The sequence below is a fragment of the Balearica regulorum genome, chromosome W (assembly GCF_011004875.1).
Source record: "Balearica regulorum gibbericeps isolate bBalReg1 chromosome W, bBalReg1.pri, whole genome shotgun sequence".
NCBI classification, from domain to species: Eukaryota; Metazoa; Chordata; class Aves; order Gruiformes; family Gruidae; genus Balearica; species Balearica regulorum.
Window position 1 is genome coordinate 8,266,214 of NC_046219.1, and position 24,284 is coordinate 8,290,497.

General features: G+C 46.6%; 1 long non-coding RNA gene across 1 annotated transcript in view; it reads left to right on the top strand.

The window, feature by feature from the left end:
* Nucleotides 1-24,284, top strand: part of LOC142599252 (uncharacterized) — a 404,930-nt gene that overhangs the window by 21,947 nt on the left and 358,699 nt on the right. The gene's annotated exons all lie outside the window — the stretch shown is intronic.

Below are 24,284 nucleotides of genomic sequence, written 5' to 3' on the forward strand. Positions count from 1 at the left end.
TGGTATGGAATATCCCTTTGGCCAGTTTGGGTCAGCTGTCCTGGCTACGCTCCCTCCCAGCTTCTTGTGCACCTCCTTGCTGACAGAGCATGGGAAGCTGAAAAGTCCTTGACTTATTATAAGCGTTACTTAGTAACAACTAAAACGTTAGTGTGTTATCAACATTATTCTCATACTAAAACCAAATCACAGCACCATGCTAGCTACTAGGAAGAACTTTATCCCAACCAAAACCAGGACACCAAATCAACCTATTTTTCTATTCTCTACTAATCTTTGTCTATAATTATTCTTACTTTCAAATCTAGACTATTGTATTATATTGTTCTGCTATCTCACAGAAAGTGAACCAAATCCATCAGTCATTCTGAAAATTTAGAAAGATGGTTTCACCAGATAAGTCAGAGAAGTTCTAATGTCTTAGATAAAAGTACTAAATGCTTTAGAAGTAACATGGATGCTTCCTGTAAAACAATAAAAGTATTGGATGCAATGCAAAGCTCACAAAAAAACAAACCAGAAAGACAACGAATTAAAGTGTGACTAAACAAGGTTTAAGAGGTTATTCAAGCCAAATAACTTTATATCTGTAAACCTAGGGCTGTTAGAATAGATTGTAGAAGGTCATATGTTAGAAGATGTATAAAAGATGCTATGACAAATTTTAAAGATGAAACAGATGAAGGTATTAATGTTAAAATCATAGAATCATAGAATCACAGAATCATAGAATCATAGAATGGTTTGGGCTGGAAGGGACCTCAAAGATCACCTAGTTCCAACCCCCCTGCCATGGGCAGGGACACCCTCCACTAGACCAGGTTGCCCAAGGCCTCATCCAACCTGGTCTTGAACACTTCCAGGGAGGGGGGATACACAACCTCTCTGGGCAACCTGTTCCAGTGCCTCACCACCCTCACAGTAAAGAATTTCTTTCTAACATCTAATCTAAATCGACCCTCCTTCAGCTTAAACTCATTACCCCTTGTCCTGTCACTACACTCCCTGATAAACAGTCCCTCCCCATCTTTCCTGGAGGCCCCATTCAGATACTGGAAGGCTGCAATTAGATCTCCCCAGAGCCTTCTCTTCTCCAGGCTGAACAATCCCAACTCTCTCAGCCTGTCCTCATAGGAGAGGTGCTCCAGCCCTCTTATGAACTTTGTGGCCCTCCTCTGGACTCGCTCCAACAGCTCCATGTCTCTCTTGTACTGGGGCCCCCAGAGCTGGATGCAGTACTCCAGGTGGGGGGGTCTCACAAGAGCGGAGTAGAGGGGCAGGATCACCTCCCTTGACCTGCTGGTCACACTTCTTTTGATGCAGCCCAGGACACGGTTGGCTTTCTGGGCTGCAAGCATGCATTGTTGGCTCACGTTGAGCTTTTCATCCACCAACATCCCCAAGTCCTTCTCCTCAGGGCTGCTCTCAGTCCATTCTCTGCCCATCCTCTAGCAGTGCTTGGGATTGTGCCGACCCATGTGCAAGACCTTGCACTTGGCCTTGTTGAAATTCATGCGGTTCGCACGGGCCCACCTCTCCAGCCTCTCAAGATCCCTTTGGACAGCCTCCTTCCCCTCCAATGTTTTGACCACTACCAGAGAGCTTGGTATTGTCGGCAAACTTGCTGAGGGTGCACTCGATCCCACTGTCCATGTCGCCGACAAAGATGTTAAATAGTGCTGGTCCCAGTACCAACCCCTGAGGAATGCCACTCGTCACCTTTCTCCACTTGGACATTGAGCCGTTGACCACAACTCTTTGAGGGCAACCGTCCAGCCAATTCCTTATCCACCGAGTGGGCCATCCATCGAATCCATGTCTCTCCAATTTAGAGACAAGGATGTCATATGGAACAGTGTCAAATGCTTTTCACAAGTCCAGGTAGATGATGTCTGTTGCTCTTCCCTTGTCCACCAATGCTGTAACCCCATCATAGAAGGCCACCGAGTTTGTCAGGCACGATTTGCCCCTAGTGAAGCCATGTTGGCTGTCACCAATCACCTCCTTTTTTTCTGTGTGCCTGAGCATAGTCTCCAGGAGGGTCTGCTCCATGATCTTGCCAGGCACGGAGGTGAGACTGACTGGCCTGTAGTTCCCTGGGTCTTCCTTGTTTCCCTTCTTAAAAATGGGGGTTATGTTTCCCCTCTTCCAGTCGGCAGGAACTTCGCTGGACTGCCAGGACTTCTCAAATATGATGGAGAGTGGCCTGGCCACTTCATCTGCCAGTTCCCTCAAGACCCGCGGATGCATCTCATCAGGTCCCATGGACTTGTGCACCTTCAGGTTCCTTAGATATTCTCGAACCTGATCTTCTCCTACAGTGGGCAGTTCTGCATTCTCCCAGTCCCTGCCTTTCCCTTCTGTGACTTGGGCAGTGTGGCTCAAGAACCTGCCAGTGAAGACTGAGGGAAAGAAGTCGTTGAGTACCTCAGCCTTCTCCATATCCTGGGAAATCAGGTCACCCATTTCATTCCGGAGGGGACCCATGTTTTCCCTCGTCCTCCTTTTATCACTAACATACCTATAGAAGCTTTTCTTGTTGCCCTTGATGTCCCTGGCCAGACTAATTTCTGTCAGGGCTTTATCTTTCCTAACCTGATCCCTGGCTGCTCAGACAGTTTCTCTGTATTCCTCCCAGGCTACCTGCCCTTGCTTCCACCCTCTGTAGGCTTCCTTTTTTTTGTTTGACTTTGCCCAGGAGCTCCTTGTTCATCCATGGGGGCCTCCTGGCATTGTTGCCTGACTTCCTCTTGGTTGGGATGCATCGCTCCTGAGCTTGGAGGAGGTGACCCTTGAATATTAGCCAGCTGTCTTGGGCCCCTCTTCCTTCCAGGGCTTTGTCCCATGGTATTCTACCAAGCAGGTCCCTGAAGAGGCCAAAGTCTGCTCTCCTCAAGTCCAGGGCAGTGAGCTTAGTGCACGCCCTCCTTGCTGCCCTGAGGATCCTGAATTCCACCATTTCATGGTCACTGCAGCCAAGGCTGCCCTTGAGCTTCACATCCCCTACCAGGCCCTCCTTGTTGGTGAGAACAAGGTCCAGCATGGCACCTCTCCTCGTGGGCTCCTCTATCACTTGGAGGAGGAAGTTGTCAACAACACATTCCAGGAACATCCTGGATTGCTTGTGCCCTGCTGCATTGTCCCTCCAGCAGATGTCGGGGTGGTTGAAGTCCCCCATAAGGACCAGGGCTTGTGAACGTGAGGCTGCTCCTATCTGCCTATAGAGGGCCTCATCCGCTTGATCTCCCTGGTCAGGTGGCCTGTAGCAGACCCCCACTATGATGTCCCCTGCCCCAGCCCTCCCTTTAATCCTGACCCATAGGCTCTCAGTCAGCTCCTCATCCATCCCCAGGTGGAACTCCATGCACTCCAGCTGGTCATTGACATAGAGGGTGACGCCCCCTCCTTGTCTGCCCTGCCTGTCCTTCCTAAAGACCCTGTACCCTTCCATCCCAACACTCCAGTCATAGGAGCTATCCCACCACGTCTCTGTAATGCCAATAAGGTCATAGCCTTGCAGGCAGACACACGTCTCCAGCTCCCCATGCTCCATGCGTTCGCGTAGAGACATTTCACTTGTGCCCCCAATGAGGCTGACATTGGCTGGAGTGGCTGGAATTCTTTTGATGTATTCTCCCAGTGTTTCCCTGTTGGTTCCCGTTGCATCTGGAGCCCCTGGCTCGTCTCCTCTAGGCTTCGAGCATGCTGCAGTGTGTCCAGCACGTCTCTCAGCAATAGGCTGAGGGTCCTCACCAGCACCTTGTCCCTCCAACCTGGGCACATCATCCCACAACATGTCGCTGGCAAGCCTGATGTTATCCCCCTCCCCCTTCGAGCCTAGTTTAAAGCTCTGTCAATGAGCCCTGCTAGTTCCTGGGCAAAGATCCTCTTCCTCCTTTGAGAGAGGTGAATCCCATCAGAGTTCAAGTCTGGTGCCATGTAAGCCATCCCATTGTCAAAGAACCCAAAGTTGTGGTGTTGACACCAGCCACAGAGCCATGCATTTATGGACTGTGTCTGCCTGTTCCTCCCAACATTGCTGCCCTCACCTGGAAGGAGGGAGGAGAATATTACCTGTGCTCCAGATCCCTTCAGTGACTGTCCCAAGACCCTGAAGTCCCTTTTGATTGCTTTTGTGGTACGTGTCTCTGCTTCATCCCCACCCATATGGAGGAGCAGTAGTGGGACTTCTAATATCTGACTTAAGGAGACATTCAGTAAAATCTCAGTAAATTATAAAAAAAAAAGATAAAATATTTTTTACTCTTCAAATGAGACCACACATCTCTTTTGGGCACAATTTCTTTGGAGTAAAAACCTTCATATGATTAAAAGCATCTCAGACGTTTACAAGAAAGCCAGGAACATCTCTTTAGAACAATTAATGCTAAAAATGAATTTCAGAGGAAACATAAAACTTCATTCCTTAGGACCCTCTAATTATTATAAAATCAGCTTATGCCTATTGCTGATGAATTCCTCTCGCACTTCCCTGAGGCAAATGGTACTGGCCACTGGCCAGCCAATTCCACTTGCAGATTCCTACATCAACAATGGAGGCAAAGCCATGTAGGACAGCAGCACATCCCTAATTAAGATTTTCCTATCCAAATCTCACTTTGACCCTCCATTTTACAAAAAGTGTCATCAGTGCTCATGGTTACTAAGTATCAAAACATTTATATCAGCATCAGAGCCTTCAAAAGAAAATTATGTGAGGAACAATGGAATTAACTCTCTCTATACTCTATTAATATCAGTATACCATAGGACGTTTTAAATATCTAAATGGACGGATTAAACTAAGAGCACAATATATGCCAATTACATATCACTATTTCTTGGAAATTGGATAAAACACTTTCTCTGAGTTTTGCCTGCTATTTCCCAACATCTGATAAAAGTTTATAACAGATGGAAGTGATTGCAAAGTGAACAGCACTCCCTTCATGTTCTCCATTCTGCTGATTTAATCACAAACACGCTGAATCTGAGTAATGAAACAATAGACTTGTTGATGAGATCACCAAATGGCTTCCATAAAAACCTATCAGACACTGTAAAATATAGCCATCACAGACGTACAGAATTCTTTTCTAACCTATCATATCACCTGTCTATACAAAATATTAAATTCTGTCATAGGAGCAGCCTTAAATAAAACAAATAGTTAACTTTACTTAATTTGTAATTAGAGTGAAAAGCCAGATTCAAAAAAGAAAATCTTACAAAAAAAATGTTTCATAGAATTAGCTGGCCTAGACATTTCTAGATTTTAGCATCCTTCCCTATTATGAAATGGCAACATTATTCCCAAGTGAGTCTGCTCTGCAGTCTCTGTGTAATGCATATTTTAAACAAATCATATTAAAATGCTCTGCTACTGCAAACTACTACTGTGAACTCTGTTTGAGTACACAGTAGTTAGTAGTTGTATTAACTTAAAAAAAAGGCTCAAAGCACATGCCGAGGTGTTTGCAAGATCAAACTGACTGAAAGACTGGTTAAACATTCTACTCAATCTACTTACTGTATTCCTCCACAAATAAGTACAAATTCTCTTTTTACTACAACTCAAAATGAACAGATCTCTGAAGAGAAACAAAATAACTTAATTCTTCTAAAACCTCAAAATTACGTAAAACTGCTTTTCTATACATAAAAATGTGCACTGGTTCTGGCAAGGATAGAGTTAAATTCACAAGGAGCCAGGACAGGTGAGCCAAGCTGGCCGGGGGCTATTCCATACCATGTGACATCATGCTCACCATAAAAGGGGGCTAGTCGGGCAGGGGCGGGTTTGGCGTGTCGGCGTGGCTCCGGGACGGGTCGAGCGTCCGGTGGGTCGGTCGTCGGGTCGGTAAATCGTTCTCTGTTATCACCCATTGTGAATATCTGTTATCAGCACTGTTGTTGATTGTTTCCCTCTCCCTTGCTGTCCCAGTAAACTGCCCTTATCCCAACCCTTGAGGCTTTGCCGTTGTCTTTTCCGTTCTCCTCCCCATCCTGCCGGGGGAGGAGTGAGCGAGCGGCGCGTGGCACTTAGCTACCCGCTGGGGCTAAACCACGTCAGTCCTTTTTTTGGACCCAACGTGGGGCCCGAAGGGTTGTGATAACGACAAGTCTGACCCAAGTGTGTTAAAACAAAGTTGTTATAAGCATTTATAATGTTATTGAAACAGTCACTGGTCATAATGATGTTCTGTTTGGTCACATGGCTCTGGTTTGTAAACCCGTGTTTACTCTATGCAATCCCTGTGGTGCTGTTTATCACCTCTGGGAGAGGGGTTCGTGTTCTCATGTTGTTGTATTGTGTGATAATGACTTATGATAAGATATCATTGACAGTGATGAGTTTGAGCTGGTATGTGTATGTAGCATTTTGGTCAGGCCCGTACCTTGGTCAATATCTTTCAGAATTGATTAATAATTGGACCCAATCTATGGGGAAGACAGGGGGGGATACCTTCTCCCACTCTTTCACCTCCCCTTTTCCCTTTTTGTTGGTTACAACAATTTTTGAGAATTTTGAATACCCTTTGTCCAGGCCAGTATATTCCTATTGCTAGGTCTCCTGCATGCTTTCCCACTCCTGTTCAGGGTTAGCAAAAATCTTTTCAAGAGTACCACCCAGGGATCTTCCCCAAGGCTGAATGGTCAGGGCTGGCATGGCATGTGGGAGAGTATGGGTGGGTATCTAGAGACCTTTTCACCCCCAATGGTTTGGAGCTTCACTCCCGAACAACTGCAAGACCCTGATAAAATGGTAGAATATTTGAAAGGAAAATGCTGTGGGGATTCCAAGGAGACACAACTGACTGTGCTGTGCTGGGCCCTGGCCACAATCTCTCAAATGCTGCTTGATAGTAGACAGCACCATCCAGAGGGAGAGAGCGGACCCACAGGCACTGCAGCTGCCCAAACCCCCGCAACAGGCACTGCAGTTGAGCCAAAAGATCAACCCATACCAGTATCAGTCACCCCTATACGCAAAAAGAAATACACAAGGAAATTGGTTCGCTTAGTGAAAGATGATGATGAACCGGGGCCATCACGAGAACAAGAAGAAGAGCCAGAACCAGAAGTGATCACCCGATCCCTGTCCCTGAGTGAGCTGCGAGATATGCGGAAAGATTTCAGCCGCCTTCCAGGGGAGCATATTATTACCTGGCTGCTCCGCTGCTGGGATAACGGGGCCAGTAGCCTGGAATTGGAGGGCAGGGAGGCCAAGCAGCTGGGATCCTTGTCTAGGGAAGGGGGCATTGACAAGGCAATTGGGAAGAAGGCACAGGCCCTTAGCTTCTGGAGGCGACTCCTGTCAAGTGTGAGGGAAAGGTATCCTTTCAGTGAAGATGTCGTATGTCGGCCAGGCAAGTGGACCACTATGGAGAGAGGTATTCAATATCTGAGGGAATTAGCTGTGCGGGAGATGGTTTATTATGATCCGGACAATGCACAGTTGCCCACAGACCCCGATGAAGTCCGCTGTACCCGACCCATGTGGCGAAAATTTGTACGAAGTGCACCATCATCGTACGCCAACTCACTGGCACTAATCGACTGGAAGAGTGAAGAGGCACCCACGGTGGACGAAGCGGCTGGCTGACTCCAGCAATATGAAGAGACCCTTTCTTCCTCCCTCATCTTGGCTGTGGAGAAACTGTCTCAGGACGTCCAGCAACTCAAAGAGGATATATCTTACTCCCCACCTGTACAGACCCGCATTTCAGCTGTTAGGAGTAAGCGTTTCTCTGCTCCAGAGAGGGGATATAGAGCATACGCACCACGAGGTATCCTGTGGTTTTTCCTGCGTGACCACGGAGAAGACATGAGGAAATGGGATGGGAAGCCCACCTCAACCCTGCAGGCACGCGTACATGAGCTACAAGGCAAGACAGTCATAAAAAGGCACTCTTCCAGGAAGAATGCTGCTCCAGTTTCCACCGGGCAGCCCCCCAGACCAAGTGAAAGGCCAGATCGCACTTATGATCCTCTCAAAGGGACTTCTAAGTCCTTTTTGCAAGAGGTGAGTAGTGACTATGATGAGCAGGATTAGAGGGGCCCTGCCTCCAGCCAGGTGGAGGAAAGGGACAATAGGGTTTATTGGACTGTGTGGATCCGATGGCCTGGCACATCGAACCCACAGGAGTACAAAGCCCTAGTGGACATGGGTGCACAGTGTATCCTAATGCCATCGAACTATGAAGGGGTGGAACCGATCTCTATTTCTGGTGTGACGGGAGGATCCCAACAGTTGACTCTGGAGGCTGAAGTAAGTCTGGGAATGACTGGGAAAAGCACCCCATTGTGACTGGCCCAGAGGCTCCGTGCATCTTGGGCATAGACTACCTCCAGAAAGGGTATTTCAAAGACCCAAAAGGGTACCAATGGGCTTTTGGAATAGCTGCCTTAGAAGCGGAGGAAATTGAACATTTGTCTAGTTTGCCTGGTCTCTCGGAGGACCCTTCTGTTGTAGGGTTGCTGAAGGTTGAAGAGCAACAGGTGCCGATTGCTACCACAACCGTGCACCGATGGCAATACCGCACCAACAGAGACTCCCTGGTTCCCATCCACAAGCTAATTCATCAACTGGAGGGTCAAGGAGTGATCAGCAGAACCCACTCACCCTTTAACAGTCCCATATGGCCAGTGTGGAAGTCCAAAGGAGAGTGGAGCATGACAGTAGACTATCGTGGCCTGAATGAAGTCACACTGCCCATGAGTGCTGCCGTGCCAGACATCCTGGAACTTCAATATGAACTGGAGTCAAAGGCAGCCAAATGGTATGCCACAATTGATATAGCTAATGCATTTTTCTCAATCCCTTTGGCAGCGGAGTGAAGGCCTTCACTTGGAGAGGTGTCCAGTACACCTGGAATCGACTGCCCCAGGGGTGGAAACACAGCCCCACCATTTGCCGTGGACTGATCCAGGCTGCACTGGTGTCGCGTGAAAGGGTACAAGTCTGATATGTGGCTGAGGGAGGCCCTCCCGTTGAGTCACGAGGTTCAGAAAGGACCCCCTTGCTTTCTAAACTCCTTCTCAGAGAGGAGCCTAGGTGCTGCTAGGTCCAGTCTTAGTCCCAGACTTGGTCAACGGTTTATGTCTAAAGGGTTATGTGTGTAGCCACTTATCAGAGTCAACGTTTGCCTGTCAGAGCCCCACTAAGGACTTTCACTGAAACAGTTTCGCAAAGTTGAAAAGAAAAAATAGGTAATTTATTGAAGCGACAGATATAAAAGTTCGGAATTGCCGTTGATAAATGCACTAACTGCAACGATTTTGAGCTCAAGTTAATAGTTCAGCGCTTTTGTTAATGATAGTTTTCCCGGGGTAACATCCGACATAATCGGAGGTGCAAGTCTTACCAAAGAGGCGTCCCTGCTTGGGGAGGAGAGAGGTCTAGGCCCGTCGACCCGTCCGGATAGTTGGAGTTCTCGTCCTCAGAAAAGAGGATTCTAAATGCCAGATTTATATTTTTGGCGAGGTGGGACTAAGTCAGGTATTGTGTGTCGATTGGCCCTTAACAAGGCTTGTTGTGCAGTTGATCGGGGCTGGGGGGGGAAGTGGCAGAGAACAAAGGCATTCAGTACAGAGGAGCGGTGGTCTGTTTAGTTTTACCAAAGTAAGGTCAAGCTGTGAAGGCTCCCCCTCACCCCAGGCATCACTTAGTTGATTAAGGAGCAGACCTGTCAGGCGCTGCATCTTGTTAAGATGAACAAATTGCTCATCTCCTGCCCCTGTTCAGGTCCAGTGCTTATCAGTGCAAGATAAGCAAGTTGCTCAATCCCTGCTCTCGCCCAAGCTGGACTCCCCCAGGGCCCCTTCTGCTGGGTCATAATGGCCCTGTATTTGGCACCAGCAAGCCTGGACAAGTCTGGCACCCCACATTATCCACCCTGTGACTTTAGTCACAACTCGCCAAGAGGAACATCATATAATTTGGATTTAGGCGGGTTGAGGGATCCATCTCTCTCTCCCGTGTTTTCATTCTCATAATTTTCAATAGGGGATGGTATTAAAGGGACATATTCAGGATCACAGACTTGAAGCATCCTGACTTGTGCAGTTACAGCTCTAGTTATCGTAGTTTTCACACATGACAATCCAATTCCAACAATAACAATCATTATGATAAACATTAATGCATACTGGATTAGATTCTGAATCCATCCACTCACTTTTAATCCAAACCAACTGAAAACTTTTGAAATCCACCCAGTCCACTGCCAGTCTCCTGGTTTCATTTTCTCACGGAGTTCGCGGGTCTGGTCTGCAATTTTTCTCATTTCATCCATCGCTTCGTGCAAGGTAACAGACACATTTGGGATTGAAACACAACAAGTTTCATTGGGATAGGTGTTATTTAGCCACCCACAAACGCCGTTCTCCTTCAATAGTAGTATATCCAAGGCCAATCGATTTTGTAAGGTCATCTGTGAGGTTGCTTGTAGCTGGGTGTTGCTAGCCTCGATGGCAGTTCGTGTCCAATTAGCAAGAGTCTCTACTTGCCACGTTAGATTTTCTATAGAAAGTCGATTGTTAACTATTACTGTCCAGTGACCCCAGAATGCTTTCATGGCTAAATTTATCCTCATTCCCGGTGTATAACAACTTGGCCATGACGTGGGGGGTAATACGTTTCTCTTTGTTCTGTACCCTCTTACTTTTGTCAATGATTGAGTGTAATTAAAAGCTATTGTAGGACATAAACTTGGAAGTCCTAAAGTGCATTCCAACCCATCCCAATAGGGTTGAATGTAATCCGATATCAGTCCATCAGAACATACCCATATGGTCTCAGGTGGTGCAGGTAACATTAGAGTGGTACATGTACTGTTTTCTACTACGCTACGCGTGGAGTGTCCATTCCTATAATGTCTCGTAGGGATTCTACATTTACCAGAATTGTACACTGACCAGACAGTGATGTTTCCAGGCGTCACCTCCTTTTTACAGTCTGGTGCTGGCCCAGGGATTGGAGCACTATAATTATGACACAGACATATACTTCGTAAGGCATGATAGAGGTCTGAGGCAAACCATACCCATAGATAATCATCAATATTGGAGCAATTTATTTTGTTAGTACAATTCCATAACCTGTCTGGTCCCAATGGCGTGGTATATTGGGGTCTCCTCACCCATTGTTCAAAACGTTTTTTGTGATCATTGGTGGTCCATATGCAAGATAAGTTAGTAGATTGTGGGCCACAGTCAGATCCATACTTAGAAGGAAACTCAATACACCATTCAGCTTCTACTGGGACATTATATTGGAATGTAATAGGCAAACCCCAGAACGGCCGAGGAGGCTGATTAAGCCAAGGTACCTCAGTGCAACTGATATTTGCAGGTACATTGTTGTTATCAGCTGCTCTGCGTGGGTTTATCCAAGGATTCTGTGGCCAATATTGCATAGTGCAATTGGTATCCCATATAATGCTAAGGTTAAGGCCCAAGGGATATGTATAGTTTAAAGAAGTAGTATTTTCTACATTCATCCATGTTAAGTCTTGTATTAGTGTCATTTCTTTTCCACAGATCAGACAGTGCTCCACTTAGGTCAAGAGGAATCACCATAAAAGGGAGTCCCTCCGCAGGGGTTGTTGGCATCATTAAGCAAGTAGTGCCCTGAGTCCACTCCATCATCCTAAAAAATCCTTGCATTAGCTTAAAAGCAGTGTTGTCCTGTAACATCTCTAAGGTTCTTTTACTTCTTCGATCATAGTCTCTATGGATCACACACACAATTACTATACCTAACACATATATATATTAAACTTATCCTAAAACTACTCACACATAATAGGCTCATAATCAGAACTTTGGTTACTACTTAACAGTAAATAGTACAAACAGAACAGCAGTAATGATAAACACAGTTAAGCCTGGAATATATTCCAAACCAACATTTTACTAAACGCACAAATTATTTCAACTGTGGCCTCAAACAATATCACAGTTTTGTTAACCATGGCCATATTAAAACTTTGGTTTCCAGATAAGTATGAGAATTAGAAATAGAAATATGCAACAAATAAAAATCAGTAGCCCTTGGGGGCACTCTAGATTGGTGTAGGGGAGTCCGTGATCCCAGGTGCAATTTCCTGTCATTCGGAGTACCTGTGAACACAAAAGAAGTGCTCGGTTTTGATTTGACCGGCAGATATTAGGTTAGAAGGTGGGTACTATCCACCTAGTGCTGATTCGATGGAGTTTTCCAGAACTGTCTTTCGCTTCCCAAGCATAAAGATTCTTTGGAGTTGTTAGTACCATTGCCACTGGCCCAATGTGAGGCATTTTAACCAGCACAGGCTGGCCTGCATAAAAGCCAGTAGGGTATTCCCCAGGTTTTACATCTGCCTTTGGCACTAAAGTTGTGGCAGAAGCACAAAAAGCTTTCATCTTTGGGCAACCGTCTCCGCTCCATCTATTGTTTAATTGATAGATGGCACTGGACAGTCGTAGATGCCATCCAGATTCATGAGTTTTAGCAAATCGCTTGACCAAGCCATTTGTTCGCTCCACAATACCATTGGCTTGGGGGTAGTAAGGAGTATGGAATACCCACCGGATGCCTTCTTCCTTTGCCCAGTCTTGTACTACTGTAGCTGAAAAATGTGACCCGTTATCACTTTGAATCTCTTCAGGAAGGGGAAGTGTACTAAACCATTCCTTCAGACTATGGACTGTGTTTTCACCAGTGGCAGCTGCGACAGCTGTAGCCATGGTAACTCCTGCAATGACTTCCACTCCCACCAGTATGTATTTTTTACCCCCTGAGGGTCATAGTGGGCCAATGTAGTCGATCTGCCAGGTGTGCCACAGTGTTTTCTTGTCCCGGATATGCAGGGGAGGTGCTTTACTTGGATGATCTTTGTTAAGTCGCAGACGACATTGTGAACAGGCAGTTACTACTTGCTCACACAGCTTTACTGATATGGGCCATCCTCGGGCTATACCTTCTCGATACAAATCGGCTCGCCCAGTGTGGCCTCGTTTTATGTGCAACCATTCAAGCAAGCGTTCCCATTCACGCTCATTACTCACGACATCAATTTTCTGTAGTCGTGTGAGGCTATCGACTTGTTGATTGAACTGGGCAGCAATAGAAGCTGATCGATCATGCCCTTTCACCCATCCCATATGCAGCAGCCTTTGTTCTCCTATTTCTAGCAATTGTTTCCAGCTGTCAGTTTGCCAGACTGGGACTCTGTTTACCTGCCAGTCATTGACTGCCCAGTGGCCTACCCACTCTGTGGCTCCTTTAAAAACAGCATATGAGTCGGTGTAGATATGGCTGGCACCATGTCGGGCGGCTAGTAGGACTGCCCTAAGCTCCCCTACTTGTGCACTTCCTTTACCTGTTTCGCTTAACTTTTCCCCCGTGGCCACTTCCAGCACCACGGCCTTATAATTCCACTCATTGTTTTGCCTGTAAGATGATGCATCAGTGAACCATACCCCTTTAAGGTCACTGCCTTCCTTCAGAGGAGGTGCCTCCTGAATTGGAGATGGTTTGCTTGGTGGAGTTTGGAATAACAATGTGCTGCCTATATCTTTCTGCAATTTAGATACTTTAATGCTGCCTTCCGTAATAGGCATGATGTCATTGATACTTTCCAGGTAGGTGTACCATTTACGGACTGTAGGCTTCTGGGCAATGCCTGCAGGTGGTGCCGTACCCTTCCGAACTATATCCAGAAGACGGAAAGGTCCCCGAATGATCACACTCTGTTCTTTTCTTATCTGTTCCACTTTTTTCACTGCTCGCACTAAGGATAGCAAGCCTTTTTCAAGGTCTGAATATCTCATTTCGGTGTCATTGAAAGAATGGGAGCTAAACTCTAGCGGTCTCTCTGGCCCTTCTGGTCCCTTTTGCCATAGGTTACAATGGGAACCATGTTCACTGAATCCCCACTCTACGTGGATAGGGTCAGTCGGGTGCAAGGGGCCTAGCTGTTGAAATAGCCTCAGTTCTCTTATTAACAATTCTAATGCAGTCTTGTGCTGTTTAGTCCATTCCCATGATTTACCTTTCCTGAGCAGATTGTATAAGGGACGGGCAATAATAGAAAAACCAGGGATATGTTTGCGCCAATAGCCTAAGGTTCCCAGAGCTTGCTGTAACTCCTTGATGCTAGATGGATTCCGCCCATGCTCTATTTTTTCCAGAGTGTCGGGGGGAATAGAGGCGGCTCCTTTAATCCACCAAACTCCCAGGAACTTAACCTCCCGGGCAGGTCCCTGACACTTGGATGGGGGAATGTCTAGTCCCAAAGTCATCAATTTTTCTTGTATACCTTCCATGGTATGCCCGACTTCCTCTGAGTTTTCTCCTCCTATCAGTATGTCATCAATATATTGATAGATCGTGACACCCTGTGGGCTGGGAATTTCTGATAAAACCTTCGCCAAAGCATTGTGAGCAATGGTGGGGGAGTGTTTATAACCCTGAGGCAGCCTATTAAAGGTGTACTGTACCCCTTTCCAGGTAAAAGCGAATTGGGTTTTATCGTGTTCCTGGAGTGGGATCATAAAGAACATATCTTTGACATCTAAAGTTGCCATCCATGGGTGCGATGCTCCCTGAATTTGGGTTACTAATTCTGCAATGTTTGGTACGGCTGCTGTTAAAGGTGCAGTATTGGCATTCAATTGCCTATAATCAATTGTAAGCCGCCACTGTCCATTTGGCTTTTTTACTGGCCAGACAGGAGAATTATAGGGGCAGTGTGTGCGAGTGATAATACCTCTTTTTTCTAAATCTGTTACCACCCCGTCAATGCTCGAGTGTGCGGCTGCTGGCAGGGGGTACTGCTTTACATTAGTAATTCTTGATGGGGGTAGAGGTATAGACATCTCTAATAAGTTTATAGCTTTAGTTTCATCCTCTTCAAGCCATGCTATTTCTCCATCACCTCGTCCGGCGAAACTCCAGGGTGCCCCATCGGGGAGTTTCCACACTCTGCCATACAACACATCAAATCCCAATATGTTGGTGTTTGCAACACCGACCAGTACTTCAGTGCGGGTCAATTTGCTCTCGCCTGGGAGCCACAAGGCAATTTTTGCTGTGGGGCATTCCTTTACGATCCCATCAATCCCTGTAAATTTTACCTTACGGCGACCGGGTTTCACATTTAGGCATTCCGCGGTCTCCTTGGTGATTACTGACATTTGAGCACCCGTATCAATGAGGAAATATGTAAAAATTCTCCTTGGTCCTACTGGAATAGCAATGACAGGTTCGTGGTGTTTATCAAAGAGCCATTGTATAGTTAGCACTTGCCGGGCAGGGTGGCTCACTGTCCTCCCCGGGGATGCAAGTTTTTTGTTGGAGTATCTACTAAATCAATCAGCTCCTGCTGTGGGGCTGAGGGCAAGGATCTAACAGGAATCGATTTATTTCCAGCCGTCTGACTTCCCCCCACTGAATCAATTCTTTGGCTTAGTGATTGTACCAGAGCTCGGAGATCAGCAGTGGATGTGCCGTATAGTAATTGTCGTGGCACTCCCATCGCCAAGGCTCTGCGCCACAGATCATTACGTTCCTTATCAAACTTTAGTTTGAACTCTGATTTAGGCTTAGTGGTGTGGACCTGACGAACTCGTCGAGGGGGTGGTTCTGGCGGTTTCCCAGTGGTCGGTCCAATCCAACCCATGCGGCGCCCATAATTCACTATCTCTTGTACAAACTCGCTCCAGGTGGGAATTGACTGATCCCTGTGTCTCCCAACTCGGGGTGCACGGTAAGGTACAGCATTAGCCTCCCCGGTGGCTCTGATCCTATCCTGGACATTAGCTACATATGTCTTTAGGCTGTCCGGGAGGCCACGGATGAGGGGAGTTAACCTTGCTGGGTCAATAGGGGCTAGCATTGGGGATTTCCTTAACACATCCCTCTCATACATTGCTTGTATGCAGGCTGCCTTTTGTACCGACACAGCCAAGTCAGAGAATCCTGATGTTTTGATAACAAGGGGATCTCCTCTTTCTTGCGGGTCTATGCTGCCAGCCCAATAGGCAGCCCGTGTCGTTAATGAATAATTATGATTGCCTGGTGTAGTGGTTAAAAACACTCCAGGGCCCCAATAGCCTCCTGCTTCTTCCTCGCTTAGTAAAATTCGGTCCCCCCCCCGTAAGGGAGACTCGCCACACGTATTCCGTCTCGGACTCCTCCGGGTTCCTGGAATACTTTTCCTGCAACTTTGCTAATTCAGCAGGAGACCAGGGAATAGTGCGTACAGTAGTACGAACATCATCATCCCCCTCATTTGTAGTTTCAGTTTTAATCAGTGGTCGTATAGGCACAGGTTCTGGGGTAAGATCAAAATCTTCCACCGGTTCATCATTATCGTTATCATACCAGATGTCTCCATCCCATGTCTCGGGATCTGCACAGTGTATTAATTTGCGGATCTGTTTAGCCGAGACCGAGGATGGCATTTGATTCAGTAAAAGATTTAACTTTTCCTGCAGTTGTTTTTCTCGCCTTTCCGCTGAGGCTAATAGCATTTTAAGTTCCCTATTTTCTGTTTCTAAGCTTTGGTTTTCAATCACGAGGGCATCTACTCGTGTTCCCAATTTCTCTCTGTTTTCCTTTTCAAAGGTTAATGAAGTTTTCAATACTTCATTTTCTGATTTCAGAGAGGCATATTCTACATCTGCAATTTGTTCGGGGGGAGGGGACTCTTTAATTTCCCTTTGTGCACAGGATAAACAAGCCCCCAACACTGCACAAACAATTCCTTTGCCTTTACCTTTTTTAATCTTTTGCTCACTTCTACACTGTTCTATCCTCTCTATCACTTTGTCCTCATCTTTCCAAAATTTTTGGGCCCATTCTATTCCCGCTTGGGATGGTGCACACTTATATTTTTGCAGCAGTTTATCCATGGCAATCCTGTCCGTGACGCCAATTTTACTGTCGCGTGAAAGGGTACAAGTCTGATATGTGGCTGAGGGAGGCCCTCCCGTTGAGTCACGAGGTTCAGAAAGGACCCCCTTGCTTTCTAAACTCCTTCTCAGAGAGGAGCCTAGGTGCGGCTAGGTCCAGTCTTAGTCCCAGACTTGGTCAACGGTTTATGTCTAAAGGGTTATGTGTGTAGCCACTTATCAGAGTCAACGTTTGCCTGTCAGAGCCCCACTAAGGACTTTCACTGAAACAGTTTCGCAAAGTTGAAAAGAAAAAATAGGTAATTTATTGAAGCGACAGATATAAAAGTTCGGAATTGCCGTTGATAAATGCACTAACTGCAACGATTTTGAGCTCAAGTTAATAGTTCAGCGCTTTTGTGAATGATAGTTTTCCCGGGGTAACATCCGACATAATCGGAGGCGCAAGTCTTACCAAAGAGGCGTCCCTGCTTGGGGAGGAGAGAGGTCTAGGCCCGTCGACCCGTCCGGATAGTTGGAGTTCTCGTCCTCAGAAAAGAGGATTCTAAATGCCAGATTTATATTTTTGGCGAGGTGGGACTAAGTCAGGTATTGTGTGTCGATTGGCCCTTAACAAGGCTTGTTGTGCAGTTGATCGGGGCTGGGGGGGGAAGTGGCAGAGAACAAAGGCATTCAGTACAGAGGAGCGGTGGTCTGTTTAGTTTTACCAAAGTAATGTCAAGCTGTGAAGGCTCCCCCTCACCCCAGGTGTCACTTAGTTGATTAAGGAGCAGACCCGTCAGGCGCTGCATCTTGTTAAGATGAACAAATTGCTCATCTCCTGCCCCTGTTCAGGTCCAGTGCTTATCAGTGCAAGATAAGCAAGTTGCTCAATCCCTGCTCTCGCCCAAGCTGGACTCCCCCAGGGCCCCTTCTGCTGGGTCATAACGGCCCTGTATTCGGCACCAACAAGCCTGGATAAGTCTGGCACCCCACAACTGGAAAAGGGTGAAGCCCCAGAACACCTGCAATACATTGATGACATCATTGTATGGGGCAACTCAGCAGAGGAAGTTTCTGAGAAAGGGAAGAAAATAATCCAAATCCTGCTGCAGGCTGGCTTTGCCATAAAGCGAAGTAAGGTGAAGGGGCCTGCACAGGAAATCCAATTTTCAGGAATAAGGTGGCATGATGGGCAGTGTCAGATCCCAATGGATATTATCAACAAAATAGCAGCCATGTCCCCACCAACCAACAAAAAGGAGACACAGGCCTTCTTAGGCGTTGTGGGTTTCTGGAGAATGCACATTCCGAATTACAGTCTGAATGTAAGCCCTCTCTACCATGTAACCCGGAAGAAGAATGATTTCAAATGGGGCCCTGAGCAACGACAAGCTTTCGAACAAATTAAACAAGAAATAGTTCATGCCATAGCTCTTGGGCCAGTCCGGGCAGGACTATATGTAAAGAATGTGCTGTACACCGCAGCCGGGGAGAATGGCCCTACCTGGAGTCTCTGGCAGAAAGCACCAGGGGAGACTCGAGGTCGACCCCTGGGGTTTTGGAGTCGGGGATACAGAGGATCCGAGGCCCGCTACACTCCAACGGAAAAGGAGATATTGGCAGCCTATGAAGGGGTTCGAGCTGCTTCAGAGGTGATTGGCACTGAAGCACAGCTCCTCTTGGCACCCCGACTGCCAGCGCTGGGCTGGATGTTCAAAGAGAGGGTGCCCTCTAGACATCACGCAACCGATGCTACGTGAAGTGGGTTGCACTGATCACACAACGGGCTCGAATAGGAAGCCCCAGTCGTCCAGGGATTCTGGAAGTGATCACAGACTGGCCAGAAGGGAAAGATTTCGGAATGTCGCCAGAGGAGGAGGTGACATGTGCTGAAGAAGCCCCACCATATAATAAACTGCCAGAAGATGAGAAGCCATATGCCCTCTTCACTGATGGGTCCTGTCGCATTGTGGGAAAGCATCGAAGGTGGAAGGCCGCTGTATGGAGTCCTACACAGCGAGTTGCAGAAGCTGCTGAAGGAGAAGGTGAATCGAGCCAGTTTGTAGAGGTGAAAGCCATCCAGCTGGCTCTAGACGTTGCTGAAAGAGAAAAGCGGCCAATGCTGTACCTCTACACTGACTCACGGATGGTGGCCAATGCCCTGTGGGGGTGGTTACAGCAGTGGAAGCAGAGCAACGGGCAATGCAGAGGCAAACCCATCTGGGCTGCCCCATTGTGGCAAGATATTGCTGCCCGGCTAGAGAAGCTGGTTGTAAAGGTATGTCATGTAGATGCCCATGTACCCAAGAGTCAGGCCACTGAGGAACATCCAAACAACCAGCAGGTGGATCAGGCTGCCAAGATTGAAGTGGCTCAGGTGGATTTGGACTGGCAGCATAAGGGTGAATTATTTCTAGCTCGGTGGGCCCATGAGGCCTCAGGCCATCAAGGAAGAGATGCAACCTATAGGTGGGGTCGTGATCAAGGGGTGGACTTGACCATGGATGCCATCTCACAGGTCATCCATCAATGTGAAACGTGCGCTGCAATCAAGCAAGCCAAGCGGGTAAAGCCTCTGTGGTATGGAGGCCGATGGTTGAAATATAAATATGGGGAAGCATGGCAAGTCGACTACATCACGCTCCCACAAACCCGCCAAGGCAAGCATTATGTTCTTACAATGGTGGAAGCAACCACTGGGTGGTTGGAAACATATCCTGTGCCCCATGGCACTGCCTGGAACTCTATTCTGGGTCTTGAAAAGCAAGTCCTGTGGCGACATGGCACCCCAGACAGAACTGAGTCAGACAATGATGGGACTCATTTTTGGAACAACCTCATAGACACCTGGGCCAAAGAGCATGGCATTGAGTGGGTGTATCACATCCCCTACCATGCGCCAGCCTCTGGGAAAATTGAAAGGTGCAATGGACTGCTAAAAACTACCCTGAGAGCAATGGGTGGTGGGACCCTCAAGCACTGGGACACACATTTAGCAAAGGCCACCTGGTTAGTTAACACTAGGGGATCAGCCAATCCAGCTGGCCCTGCCCAATCAAAACTTCCACGCCCTGTAGAAGGGGATAAAGTTCCTGTAGTGCACATGAAAAATATGTTGGGTAAAACAGTTTGGGTTATCCCTGCTTCAGGCAAAGGCAAGCCCATCTGCAGGATTGCTTTTGCTCAGGGACCAGGGTGCACTTGGTGGGTGATGAGAAAGGATGGGGAAGTCCGATGTGTACCCCAAGGGGATTTGATTTTGGGTGAAAATAGCCAATAATTTAAATTGCATGATGTTAATAGCAATATACTGTATCAACTGTATGACCATAAGAATCACCCAAAACTAATGAAGGATGGACTTTGAAACTGAACAAAGTGCCATGATGATGGAACTAGAACTGCCTTCAGCAACTGGTGCCCAGGATCTTCACTGAAAATCACATCTTTGATGCCCAGACTGTGAGCATGGACCATGCCAGATGCACCAGCCGTGACAACTCCGGGTGCAGCGTGCAACAATCCAGCAGCACGCACCATTGCTCCTGCCCTGAGAGACTCTAATGGCAGATGGAACCCAAAGCCATGGACTAAATGGACTCGACAGACATTTTAGAGCGATAGCCCATAGAGTAAGGCAATGAGATCTGTAAAATAATCTGGGCATGACGTAGATGGTATGGAATAAGGGGTGGATAATGTCTTGGTTCTGGCAAGGATAGAGTTAATTTCCCAAGAAGCCAGGACAGGTGAGCCAAGCTGGCCGGGGACTTTTCCATACCATGTGACATCATGCTCACCATAAAAGGGGGCTAGTCAGGCAGGGGCGGGTTCGGCGTGTCGGCGTGGCTCTGGGATGGGTCGAGCGTCCAGTCAGTTGGTCGTTGGATCGGTAAAATCGTTCTCTGTTATGACCCATTGTTACTATCTGTTATCAGCACTGTTGTTGATTGTTTTCCCTCTCCCTTGCTGTCCCAGTAAACTGCCCTTATCCCAACCCTCGAGGCTTTGCCGTTGTTTTTCCGTTCTCCTCCCCATCCCGCCGGGGGAGGGGTGAGTGAGCAGTGTGTGGCACTTAGCTACCGGCTGGGGCTAAACCATGTCAACATGTCATCAACTTAATGTCAGTTTAAAGTCAAGAAGCAATCACTGAGCCTCACTCAAAGCTAACAAAACCCTCCTCTTTCCAGAAAGTACTATTTTAGCCTTAAAAGGTCCAACAGGGTGATTCATCCAGCCTGAAGATCATTACTGTCTGCCCCCTCTTCTAGAAGCTCCTCTGATCCAGACAAGGGAGAGCAGACTGGAAAGAATTTTTCTGGCAGCAAGAAAAAAAAACCTAGCTGGAGCACTGCCTTCCCCAATCCCTCTTTTGTCACATCAAGGACCACATGTACATGACGCGATGGAGGAGGGACACAGGACTCTCAGGGAAAGTGAAAAGCCAGGATTTCCACTGTCAGAACAATTTCTCTGGCTTACATCATACTTCTTGCCCAGGTATGAGTGGCTCCTGAAGACAGAGAGCGCTAGGTAGAGGCTGGATGAAATACTCTGGTAGCAGCATCCTGCGCCTTGTTTCTCTTTTCCTGTTTAAGGCAGAAAACAGGCATGCACAGTAAATACAGCACTTCAGGGAACTGATCTTCAGAGATGTACTGTGCAATGCATTCACAACAAGCAGGGTAACATTTCAGAAATTCTCTATCTGGAAAAACGATGTAGCTCACTCACCAATCAAACACCATAACTCAGCCTACAACTGCTTTTGTCTCAAAACACAAGGGCAGTTAAGAGGACCATTGAAGAACTCCTTGCCTTATTTTTATGATCCCCTATATCTAAATATGATGACAGAAGAGGCGGACAACATTCAATTGGGATTTCAGTGAGAATGGGCCATCAAGTCCCTCTGGCTGTCCAGTGAAAGAAGACATCCCTCATGTCTCACCACTTCCAAAGTTTGTTCACAATTCAAAATCCAGTCATTAGAGACTGAATGCGATTAGCGATGCTAGATATGGACATTTCATATGGAAGGTGAATTAGAACGTAAATAGAGATTTGAATGAGCCTAAAAATGATATCCAAACAAATATGGGATAGAAATGTCTTCAACAGAAGGAAAGCTACAGGAGTTATTATTTTTCATATGAGAAGGACTTGCAGGTATAAAATGAAACTGCAAGACAGTAGATTTAAAACAAACAAGAGGAAATATTGTCCACACTGCTTAGAATTAAACTGAGGAATGTATTGTCATATCATAGAGATCAAAAGCATGAACAGGTTCAAAGCAGCTAGATCTATTCACGGAAGAAAAATACACCAAAGACCATTAAACACAACAGGACAAATGAACTTTCTGACTAAATAACCCTTAAACTTGAGATTGCTGGAAACAGGAAAAGTTCCCCAGTAGTATCTTAGACTTACCCTACTTCTGGCAACTGTCAGACAGGATATTTGGCTAAATGGATCTTTGATCTAATCAAGCACAGTTTATTCTTAAATCAATTATAACTTCTAAACACCTGAAATTTATTACTTTGAATTAGCAGTACATAAGCGTGGAACGATATTTTCCATACTGGACAGGTCCATGTCTAAAAGTCGAGAAATACATTTGGTTTTTTGCTTGATTTTTGGATGATATACCTTTTATGTAAAAATATTCCTCAGAGAAAGCAATCTGGCATTTTCTCATTTTGAATGGAGAGAAAGTAAGCATTTTCACAGCTCTAAGAAAGATCAGCTTCTTTTTTATGTAACTGGAAAAACCTTGATAGAACTTTGAAAGCAACAGCTGTGGGATATGTAAAGGTAAAACAAACAAACAAACAAAAAGTTTCTATTTTTCATGTAATGCATGAATGGTTACATAAGGAAGGAGTTTAATAAGCACTAGATGGATTTTGAAATATAGTCAAAGCCTGAATAAGTATTTAGGACCTGTGTAAACTTCTTCCATATTGAGCAGTGTTGTGGTTTACCCCCTGCCGGCAACTAAGCACCAGACAGCCGTTCGCTCACTCCCCCCCGTGGCGGGATGGGGGAGAGAATCGGAAGAGTAAAAGTGAGAAAACTCATGGGTTGAGATAAAAACAATTTAATAGGTAAAGTGAAAGTTGTGAGTGTAAGCAAAGACAGACAAGTGTTGTGGTTTAAGCCCTAGCTGGCAGCTGAGCACCACGCAGCCAGTTGCTCACTCCTCCCCCAATGGGATGGGGAGAAGAAAGGGAAAGACAAAGGCAAAACCTCGTGGATTGGGATAAGGACAGTTTATTGGGACAGCAAAGGGAGAGGGAAACAACAACAGTACTGATAACGGAATATAGACAACTGGTGATAACAGAAAGCAATTTACCCCAATCCGCCTCTCCTGGATTAGCCCTCTTTTATGGTGAGCATTACGTCACATGGTATGGAATAGCTCCCTGGCCAGCTTGGCTCACCAGTCCTGGCTCCTTGTGAAAATTAACTCTATCCTCGCCAAAACCAGGACCACCCCCCTTCCTTCCTCTCCCCCCAGCCCCTTATATGCTGAGCGTGACGTCATACGATATGGAATATCCCTTTGGTCAGTTGGGGTCAGCTGTTCTACTTGTGCCTCCTCCCAACTTCTTGTGCACCCCCAGCCTACTCGCTGGCGGGGCAGTGTGAGAAGCATAAAAGGCCTTGACTATTTGTAAGCACTGCTGAATGATAACAAAGCCATCTCTATATTATCAACACTGTTTCCAGCAAAAATCCAAAACTACTGTGAAGAAAAATTAACTCTATCTCAGCAGAAACCAGGACATTATCTACCCCTTATTTCATACCATTTACATCATCCTCAGGTCCGACACTATCCAATGCATCCTCATTAACCACCATCACCCTTCTCATCCCTTGATATAATATGCATATATCATTCCCTTAGTCTGTGGACCACCCTTTTAAAATGTCCATAAAATGTCCACAAAATGTCCATTGAGTTCATTTAGCCCATGACTTTTGTCTCCATCTGTTATGGTGGTCACTCAGGACAGGAGAGGTGGTGTGATGCGTGGAGTTACTGGGCACCAAAGCCATCTCAGGTCGGGTCCACTGCTGCACTTGCATTGCTTCTTGTAAGGCTTGTTCTCCATTGGTTCAGGTGGTTCCTGCTACAGTAATTCCTGTAACATGCAACTCAAGTCCTGGGTTACAACAATTTAAAGATATTTCCATTACAATCTCCACCCCTGGTCCCTTTGGACACGATCATTGGGTTTACCATTGCAATGAACTCTTCCCTTTGCCCCTGCTCCAGCTTGGACTTATCCACAGGCTGCAGTCCCTTAGGGGAGTACCTGCTCCAAGTGGAGCCTTATCCATGAGCCACAGTCTCTCCAGGGGTGAGTCTATGCTGTGGC